The sequence below is a fragment of the Mytilus edulis genome, chromosome 7 (genome assembly GCF_963676685.1).
Source record: "Mytilus edulis chromosome 7, xbMytEdul2.2, whole genome shotgun sequence".
In the NCBI taxonomy this organism is placed as follows: Eukaryota; Metazoa; Mollusca; class Bivalvia; order Mytilida; family Mytilidae; genus Mytilus; species Mytilus edulis.
The window spans coordinates 86,756,114-86,767,803 of record NC_092350.1 but is presented as its reverse complement, the minus strand read 5'-3'; the positions used below and the strand labels follow the sequence as shown (position 1 = coordinate 86,767,803).

At 31.3% G+C, this 11,690-nt stretch overlaps 1 long non-coding RNA gene across 1 annotated transcript; it reads right to left on the bottom strand.

Moving 5' to 3' along the window:
- Nucleotides 1-2,267: 2,267 nt before the first annotated feature.
- On the bottom strand, nt 2,268-4,551 carry LOC139482424 (uncharacterized). The gene is made up of 2 exons (XR_011654861.1): nt 4,317-4,551; nt 2,268-2,848 (listed from the first exon to the last, which is right to left on the bottom strand). It is a non-coding gene; the product is annotated as an uncharacterized lncRNA (long non-coding RNA).
- Between the last annotated feature and the right edge of the window lie 7,139 nt (nt 4,552-11,690).

The window sequence follows — 11,690 nt, the reverse complement described above, 5'->3', positions numbered from 1 at the left end:
TGGTAATGTTTAAATTATAAATATACTTAACTCCTACCTGCATCACATCAATAGATGGAGATTTTATTTGTTGAATATCTCCTGCTTATCAAGTGTGACTGGTATCAATTGTAAATCATGATTTGTCACTTTTAGATTCATTCTGGTGATTCTTTTGCATCTATTTTCACCAGCTGCTATGCCAGTTTTTTTGTATGGCTTGCTTTTTTTTTATTATGTCGGACTCCATAGTTATTTCCTGCGTCTTATTACACAGAATATTCCCTTTCAACCAATCTGGAGCAGTATTTGACTTATTCTAATATCCTTACAGTTACTTGGTAAAATTATTCTGCCCTACTTTTACTGATTTTATTTTGTTTGTAATTCAAAGGCATACATTTTAAAATTTGTACACCAGCATTAACATTGGGGATATAATTCCTTTTTTCATAGAATGTGTGAGTTTCAATATTTGCACAAACTACCTTTAGGAGTAAAGATTAAAAGATAAGACATTGAGTACCCCAAATTTAAAAAAAAACAAACTTTGTGCTCTATAATTTATGCTTCCACTACATGTATATACCAGTTTCAAAAATTATTTCAGATGCATACATTGTATACGACTTATTTTAATCTCATCTGATTTGTTTCAGATTTAGGTATATATGTACAGTGTACATTGTACCTATGATTCAATCTGCAGCCTTGTAAATATATCATCTTAATTTCTCAACCTCAAATTAAAAGACATCAAAGAATACAATTCTATCATGAAGTTGGAAATAGGGACCTATTTTTTACTGCCGCTCATTTCATATTAAATTCCTGCCTTCTGTGCAAAGTGTCCACCAATACAAATGGACAGCAAAGAAATAGTCGTATGTGCTTATGTGACATTCAGCACAATCAATCAATTGTGTTTTCATTATTAAGTGCCATAATATTTTAATTCAGGTTCATCATGTTCATCTCAAAGATGTTAAAATCAGAAAACTTATTTCTTATCAACTGCTGAGATTGGAGTCAACTGAAATGGTATTTCTTTTCTGTCCTAATAGAATAAATTTTATGTACCAGAATATACATCTAATTACAGAATTAACTAACTTAATATAATTTATACATAACCACAATCCCGAAGTGTCAGATCAATCAGAATGAATCGATTTCCATGATATAGGGGAAAGGACAATTAGTCAGACGGAAACTCATAAAATGATACAATGTACATTTTTGTATGTACGTGTTAACCATGGTAACGGTTATAGAACTACAATGTACTGCCTACCAAAAATCATGGGTTAATCTTTACCTGACCCAATCACAAAAAATAACACAACTTAATTGTTAATCAAAACTTCATTGGCAATTATACCACATCATCTTTTTTTTAATGAAATTCTAGCTGTACTACATATACATACATGTAATTACATGTATGATGCATTCAAATTTAAAATATATAGAAAGTTATTTCTGTCTGTGTGTTGGAAATGCTGTCTCATTGCCATACAAATGTACATGTAAAATGTATTATGTATGCACATGATGCATATGGTAATATAATGCTGTACATGTATATATATCTAACATCAGTTGCTAATCTTGCTAGATATAAGAATTTTTTATACTGTGGAAATATTCCATCACAAGTTTTCAAGTATACCATGTATACCAGTAGAAAATTAAATGCATATGAGCATGTTAATGTACATATGTACAAAAGAGCAGCTACATGATAAATGCAAGCAAAGAAAAATATCCAACATTTTTTGGGTCAAACATTCTGTGGATGTTACATTTGTACATTTGTACAGAGGTCTTGCTCAGTATTGAAGGCCAACATCAATATGACCAACAACTGAAATCAAAACACTTTATAATGCTTTTGAACATTTTGTAAACCTGTATAGTCTGTGTTATGAAATGAGATTGAAATATAAACCATGACAAACTATGATTGTCTTGTTCTCTGGTGGCTAATACATGTATATGACCAGTTGTTCTCTGATTGAGAGTTGTTTCATTGGCAATCATATGTCATGTAGGTCATATTCTTACTTTTATAATTACATGTACATGTACAAAATGTAACTACATAGGTGGTGCATCAGTGAATTGCATGCTTACATTTGTACATGTAAAATGTACATGATGTAATTTGTATATGTCTGAAATGTACATATGATATCTGTAAGTTTCCTGGTAGGATTAATATCTATATTGAATTACTTTTTACATCGCTTTCCTGTAATTGCCATAAAAATAACAAAACACTCATAGAAGTCTTATAAATGAATATTTCAAAATTCCCCTTTACCATGTTTACAGTTCAACTGAATATCATATGTTTATCTGTAGATCTCTCACTCGTCTTGGTTAGATATTGCAGATTTTTTAAAACATTTCATGAAAGAGACATAAAATTACATTTCTGACATCCGTGAAATACAATATTTTAACTGAAATCCTTTTTGAAACTCCTATTTTAAGACTATTCACAAATCTCCAAACGGCCTTTATTATGTATATTTGGTATTCCTTTTAACTGTCACATGTGTCAAGTAAAAACTCTTTAAGATGGTATACATCAACTTCAATAATGATGAAAAAGAAGTTAAATTGTCCAATTAATAATATTCCTCTCTATTTCAGCATCAATACACTAAATTCCAATTCATTTGGTTTTGAAACAGTCAATGCTTCTACTTAGTACGGTGCATTATGTAGAATTGCTGTCATTTTTCTATTTTTCATGGACATATTTGGTGGCTTTCTAGACAAATTTTAATCAGATCTTCCATAATGGCCATGATGAGTTATAAGTAACTTTTAACTGGTGTCTGACTGCAGGTCTTCATCCCTGAAATATGAAAATGCAGATATAATACAAGTACAATGTATATATCAAATGAAATTTTCAATATGAGAAAAGTAATCAAAAGTTAGTGCAAACATACTTCTTCAAAAAGTACTGTTAAAATGCTAACAAAATAATTCTCGTCCTTTTTTACCAGTAGTAATGTCTTCATTCAACATTTGAACAAAAAATAAATTTTCAAAACACATTTTAATAAGGCGCACTATGTAAAATGTAATAAATATTTAAATATTATGTTGAACTTCATTATTTTGTATCTCCTTTTCCAAATGTGAACAGTGACAGAAATACTTCAATATCAACATGATCAATATCAAGAATCCACAAGAAATTTTAGCTAGCAAGTTCAGTATATTATTATTATCATGGTTATAGGCATATCTGTCATGTCTGTGTAAAAAAATATTACTGCTCGTACATATATATACAGACACTGAAGGACGCCTCCGGGTGCGGGAATTACATGTTGGTGACCTTCTGCTGTTATTTTTTTTTATTTGGTCGGGTTGTTGCCTCTTTGACACATTCCCCATTTCCATTCTCAATTTTACTTCATTTGGCATAGTTATGTCCCTTACACATTCAGAATGTTTTACATTGTACTTGTTTTACATCCTTTTTTCTTTCTTGTATTCTTGAGATTTCTTTGCACTAATCGAATTTTAAATTGTGTACTCTCTGCAGATGTCTTTACCAATCATTTAAGTGTAATTTCATAGACAATGAAAATCCCATTTGTCTGTTATCTTCACAACACTGCTCATTTACAAGCCTCAAAGGAGCAATTTTTGAAGGCCTTGCACAAATATACAAGATCTTTGCTCAATCAATTTCTTTGATGGATTCATATAATGAGGTGAAACATTGAACTTAAAATAAAAAAAAAAATTGAGCTAAACTGGGAAAAATCACCATGATCATTAAAGGCATGATTCACATCTCAAAACTTGAGGATTTTTTTTAGGATTGAAAGAAATGTTTACATGGTTTACTTGTACAAGTAAATTTTTGAGAAAATTAAGGCTAGATTATTCAAACATTATCTATTTACTTATATGTGTTATATGTATTTTTTTTACTTCTTCAAGTAAATAAAATAAACTTGTACAAATACATGTAGTACCCCTGACTATGTATGTGTCTGTAATATTTAATTGAGCACTTGTTTGTTGCTGTTTGTTTGTTTGTTTGTTCATTCACTTTTTTCTCACATAAATAAGGCCATTAGTTTTCTACTTCAACAGGTTTATTAATATTATGATTTGGCGCCTTTTAGAGAAGACAATGTGGCAGAATGTGTTTTTCTCATTGTTGAAGGCCATAAGGCCTAAATGATGACATATATATAGTTTTTAATTTCTGTTTAACTTGGGACCCTTCAGGTGAGTCGTCCCATTGTACATGTACAATAGTTAAATCATGTAGATAATTGCAGGATAAAACAATTTACCTGTCTATAATACATGTAATGAAGCTCTCCAAATTCAAACCATTACTTTATATTTCATCACAGCTTGAATGGCATACTGTAACCTTAATCCTGTTATTGTCAGGTGACCTAAAAAAAAAAAGAGAATGTAATTATATACTTTTTTTTTAAAATAAAGGAGCATGAAAAATTGAAAACAGCAGGTTCAATAATTTCATGCGTCCATAGCACTTTTCTGGCTGTGTCTGGATTAACCTTCATCAGGAACGCTCAAGGCCAAACATTTAAAATCCAAAGATGTACAAGTAGTGAATAAAATTACAGAGCTATATGTCATGTATGTCAAAAATAGTATGAACCTGTGTATACATCGTAATGAATCATATATTTTTTTTGCCATACAATAGAAATGCAATGTAGGAAGATGTGGTGTGAGTGCCAATGAGACAACTCTCTATCATGTCATCCAAATAACAATTTATAAAAGTAAACCATTTACATGTAGGTCAATGTATGGCCTTCAACACGGAGCCTTGGCTCACATCAATAAACAAGCTATATAGGGCCCCACAATTACAAGTGTAAAACCATTCAAACAGGAAAACAAACGGTCTAATCTATATAAAAAACAAGAAACGAGAGACACTTATAAATTACATAAACAAACGACAACTACTGTACATCAGATTCCTGACTTAGAACAGGTGCAAACATTTGCAGCGGGATTAAATGTTTTAATGACAATGTTTATATTAGTGCAAATTAAATGAACCCAGGATATGCATGTTGCTAATTTTTGCTCGTCTTAATGTAATTTTTATGATTAACTAGAAGTGCTGAGAACACTGCTCACAATAGCCAGCCCCCTCCCCCACAAAAAATATAAAATACCATAAAACAAACAAGTGAATCTGTGAGCTACTGATCACTTTTGATACCCCCATACACTTTAAGAATTTTAAGGTACACAGGAATTTGTTGAGTGATGAATATGAAAAAGCATCACACGGTATTGCTGACTCATATAAACCCTCAAACCAAATTTAAGAAGTCCATGTTATTTTCCTGAGAAAGATGCGACGAAAAATATTCAATTCTGGAACAGACAGACAGACTGACTTTAATATACCGTCAAAATTGACCGTTTCTAAACAGGCTGTGGCCTTTTCCATTTAATAAATGATATAATTTGCATCCGTTCATGCTTGTACACAATTGTCTGTTATAACAGAATACACAGCTTTATTACAAGTGGTTTTTTTTCCTGCCTCTTGGACATGAGGTCTCGCAATGAAAATTTTAAAAATACCATTATGGCTCGATTCTGTTTACTGGGGATATACATGTATATAGCTGAACACTGAACAGGGACACAGTTCAGATATTTGATATCATCCATGTACTCTAATTTTAGAGGGAAAGTGGATGCAGTGACTATTCAATTTTAATACTGATTATAATTATTATATATACTGTATAAAAATAATATGTCATGTACATGATGTATGTCAAAAGCACGAGAAGTTAAAGAGTATGACAGGAAACATGGAAAATAAATAAGGGGAAACATGAAGCACACATCAAGTCCTCCTACTAAACACGAAACATAGAAGATAAAACGTCTGAACACGAAAACAAGTTGGTGACCTTCTGCTATTGTCTGTTCTATGGTTGGGATGCTGTCTCTTTGACACATTTTAATACGAAAGACACCGAACATATGTTCTCATAGTTTATGACTTTATTCATTATAGGTTGAAAAATACACAGTGGCGGATCCAGGAATTTTCATAAGTGGGGGCCCACTGACTGCCCACTTCAGTCACGCTTCAATGATTCCCTATATAAGCAACCAAATTTTTTCTCAAAAAGGGGGGGCCCGGGCCCCCTGCCCCCCCTAAATCCACCTCTGATACAGGCAAAGTTTAGATGTTTATGAAGTGTCCTATATTTTGACTTTAGTGGAACCTTATTATCTGATCTCTTAGTGCACAAGCCATTCCCTCTGCGTTTTAGTATATATCTCTAGATTGTAATACCTGAAAGCGATAAATAACACCTAAGTCGTGTTTTGTCCTGACATTGGATCATATTGAATAAATTTTCCATTTGTTCTCATCAGTTTCTTCAACCAGGTCGTTATAATCTCAACTGACAAGTGCACGGCTACTTTAGTTATTTTCAATTAACCAACTTGCAAACTGCAAGCTTCGCAACTACATTGAATTTCCAAATAAGGTAAACAGGTGGGCGGAGCTTAAACTCCGCTTGCTATTTTTCTTTTGATAAATACAGCTTTCACTCAAATTATTTCCATTTCTTGATGTGAAAATACATTATAATATTAAAAAAGACACCATATGCCATATATTTCATTATTCATGCGATACGCGTACCTTACCTATTGCTACATTTGTTACTGTGTCTGCAACGTCAAAAGTCGCCCGCCATTACACATTCTGATCTAGATAGGGGAAATAACTCCTGCACTGTTTTTTTATTCGGTTTTGCGGGAAAACCACCTTAATGTCGCTGCGTAACATACTTCGTTTGTTGCAAAATGAAATCAAATGGCATACATACAAACTTTTTTGTAATAGTATATGACGTCCTTAACATTGGTAGTTTTTATTAAAATTGAAAATCAGATGTCTATTCTCCTTTGTACGATGGCATATGTGTTATACTACCTATGATATTAGCGTTATAAAGTTTCATCTATAATTAAGAGATAACTGTATTGTATCCGCAAAGCTTCAAATACAATACAGTAATCTCTATTCTAATGCAAAACAAGTTCATAATTAGATTTCAATCATTATTTCAGTGTAAAATCTTCATTAAAGAAAACTCCGCGAAAAGATGTTATCTTCTTTGATCCCTACACTAGGTGACGTCATATGTATGCTTCCGGAGTCAAACATAAACACCGGGCGTGTTCTGGCTTCTGTGCCGCTTCAAAATGTAATAAAATTTTATAAAAAGAAGATTTGTAGGTGCAACATGTGAGTTTTTCGGCTTATTATTGTAGAAATTACATGTCAATACATTCAGCAATTCAAAATATCGGCTTCCTTAGTTACAGACAAGGAGATAGAGAATTTTACGCTAACTATTATCCAATCAGAACCATTGATACAAAATAATTGCATTAGAATTGTGTATTCATTTTTTTTACAATATTGAGTGTTATTGCAACGCATCATAATTTGACCGGTTTCTTCGAAATCATTGTACTTTGAATAGCCTGTATAGTAATCGTTAAAATACAAAATGCTTCAAAAACAATATGTCCTGTCAACAAGATTTAAATCAATATTGCTATTATTCATGTTGTATTTATAAAACATTGTAGCAGTTAAATATATATTGCGTTCCCGTCTTGTGTACGAAAAAAGGACTGCTAAACCTTAGGTTAGACCTCAGTTTCATAAAAAGATGTTATATTAACATGATTATTTTGTGAAGGCTTGTTGAATAATGGTCGGCTTTCTACAAATGACATATCGTAATAGTTTGTGTTCTTATTGTTGATCTGAAAAAAGATACTTAGCAACAGAGAACACAAGGCACATATGCACAATTTTTCTAACACATCATTCATTTATCCTATATAGGATATATGTAGATGACTACTCTACGAACAACCATAGGATGTGTTAGTTAAAATATGCAAACTGTCAGCGTAAATACCCGTGAACATGGGCTGCTTTCAACATTTCAATAAAATTTGTTACCAGAATATTGAACAAAAAATGTATCTATAGGTGAAAACGCTATATGTATTCAAACGATGTGCATATTGTCATACGCCTTAAATCGTCCCTAATCTGAAAAAAGAAGACTTGCTTGTCATCTGTAAAAAAATCTACAGTCATAACTAACAACAATGATTATGTTGCAAATGGACTAAGTCTGTTTGGGAAAGCTGAAAATTAAGCTGAAAACCCATTCCCAACCAAACTTTATGCAGGTGAAAAACTCATTAGATGTTCTACTTTGTTTACACTGTTTCAATCCATAAAAAAGCATGCACGATTCTATCTTTGAAAAGTGTAACACGGCTGCGTTAAAGAAGTGAGAAACTAGTTATTCGAGCTCGGACAGTAATACATAGCTTATTCAACCGTCAGAAATAACATGTTTGTAACTGTAAAAGTGAGAAAGTATTAAATCAAATTAATGAAGATAAAGAACTGTAGATCCCTTGTTCAAAATATAGTTTGCATAACGAATGAATTAAAGTATGATAATATATTTTGCCTCATTTTCAGTTTAGTAGTAATTTATTTAACTTCTTACCCCTAAGAGCCAGAGAACTGTAACAAGTTATTTTATGTTAATTGATATTGTTTGCATAAGGAATTATAAATATAAAATATATAGAGAAAACATAAAAGTCACCTTATGAGAATTTAAAAGACAAACCAACTATCAAAGCTTGACACAAGTTAGAGGTTTACCAAGAAACAATGTATCCATGAGGTACGTTGTCCTAATTATCCAAACAAATATTGAGAACTCCAAATTAAATTTATGATAAAAGTTAAAAAAAGTATTTCAACATTGTATTTGATAAAAAGAGAAACATTTTGATATGATACTACCCTGCGCTATTTATTTGGCACGTACTAGAGACAGTTTTCCAAATACGTTAACTGATATTTCTGTGTGTTACGTTATACGCTATTCATTGTAGTATTTTATCCTGTTTAAACAATTGACATTTTAATAAATTGTAAATATATGGTTAAAATATAAAGGGTTTATATGACCGTGAATTTGGCTGATATTATTGAATGATTTGCTTGTATCGTTAAGATCAAATGACGAATATAATTGTACAACTATAGAAATTTAAATTGAATAGTAAAATGTCGCAGTGCAAAAAGGGGGGATCAAACAATTACATGTTATTTACGAGATACATAAACGAAGTAAAAAGACAATGGTAGAAGATTTTTCTAATTGCCATTCCATCAATGTGATGATATAGCTGTGTCACAAAGATGCATAACGATGATAAGATACAAAATAAAAAAAATATATTAATTTAATCGTCCGGCTTTTTAGATCATAATAACATGTGCGAACACTGACTATCACTTTTTTTGTTGATAAATAGATAATAACAAATGGCTTCACTACTTTCACATGATATTACATGACATTTTTATATATAAGACATGAAGTTAAGCGATTAATTTTGTATTTCGTTGGGTTTTTGTCCTTTATATACATAATTGACTTGTATTTATAACATATAACTAAACATCGTCTTTTAACAGGGGTGACCTTGCTCTTCATTCATTGTAAAATATACTATACGTACTCGTTTAAAGACAAACGTAACAAAGACAGAAATATGCACATTGTATTCGAAAAAGCAAGTTGTTTTTGTTTAAAAAGTATTGAAGATTTTTTTTTATTTATCCATGCATTTGTTAAATAATTTATTGTAAACTGTTCTACTACGAAGAATTAGCTTTAGATAAGCGTAGCTACACCAAAAAACCTGGTCTGGTAAATGACAGATTTTTTATTTAAATGATTTAGATTGTGATATGCCTGATCACATAAACAGGGGATGCAAATCAGTTAGAATTTTAAAGTAAATGTTTTCTTTCATTCATTTCTAATGTTTCTTGTGAACGTGTTTGTATTTCTATGTGTTCAAACTGTTTGTCATTTGTTTTATGTCAGCTAAACAATGTATATAGCATCGCCTGTACGAAACGTTTTTATTTCAGTTACCGTTTGGAAGAGTAATACTGTGAATGAATAGACGAATTTGAAAAATTTCAGTGAGTACATTTTGTTTTCTTTTCGGGCGAAGAAGTTTATAAAAATAGTCAGATGATTGAAAATTATGTTTCAAATATGAAACTTGATTTACCAAAGAATTTTGCCTGAAAATACTTCTGCAGGGTGTTCAACTTAACTTGCGTCCAATGACTGTTCTAGGAATAACCAAAATATTTAGTCAAACTATGCATATTACCAGTACCAATCCTAGTAAACATGGACTGCTTTCAACATTTCAATTACATACGAGCCCAGCCTACTGAACAAAATGTGTATCTAAAGGTGAAAATATTATATGTTTTTAAAATGTCTGCATATTTTTCCCAGCCGTAACTCGTTCCAAATCTAGTAAAGACTTGCTTGTAATTTATCGAAAAGTGTACAGTCAACAGACAACAATAGACTTGTTGGAAATGAACTAAGAATGTTTTGGAATGCATTTCTTCTCAATAGTATAACATTCCACTTTCAAAAACTGTTTCTACTTATAAATGGTAACAATTGGAAAGTAGAGTTCTTGTTGTAAAACCAGTGTAAATAATCATGTCGAAATATAAATCTGTATGCAGGTGAAATACATTCACAGTTCTAACTAGTTTACAATGGTTTAATCCATAAAAAGCACCATTATGTGCAGTTGTTATAAGAATATATATCAAGATGGCTGGGTTAAAAAAAAAGTGAGAAACTAGATATTTGTGTCCAGTCAGTAATAAATATCGTATTCCGGACCGTCAGAAATAGTCCGTTGGTATTTTTTTCTATTTTTTAAATATTTTAAACAATTTCTAGAGTTTACATAAAACTTAAGAAGAAACGTTTCTTGTTTCGACATCTAATTATAAGACGTTTGTTTTAGGATGCAAAAAAAGAATGCACTTTAACCTTGACTTCAGTTTTAGAAAAAGTGGAGGCATACATTTTAGAAGTTATCGCCTTGTAAGCTTTTTATAAGCAACAATGCTTTTTTTTGTTGGAATTTTTAATTGTTTTAACGAACAAACATTTAAAAAAAGCTACAGACAAATGCACATAGTTTAAGTAATGATAAGCCAGGTAAGGATCTGCTTACCCTTCCGGAGTACCAGAGATCAACCTTTGTTTTTGGTTTGGTTCTCGTTGCTCGGTCTATAATTCTCAATGTTGTGTTGTTTGTACTATTGATTGTCTGTTGGTCTTTTTCATATTTAGTCCTGACGTTGTCAGTTTATTTTCGACTGTTGAGTTTAAATTGTTGTGGTTGCTTATCATTTTCAAAAACCTAATCAAAGCTGTTTTGTGTAGCTTCTGAAGTAATCTAGGTTTTACACATCCTTGGTCATCGCATTTTTATATATAATTACTCTTAATTTTGGTTATATTTCTACGGTTCAAAACATTTGATTGTCTTTTCAAGTACTTTTAGTCTCCTACTTTATCATGACTCAACAAATCAATGAGTATGTACTGGTACAATTTTAGCATACCTTTCTACAATAATCCTGCTATATATTGAAAAAATATTCATACGTTGAGGTATGGAATCTCTAAGATAAAATAAAGATTGGTTGTTTTTCACAGTGCATTTACTTTTTACTCCACATTATATTA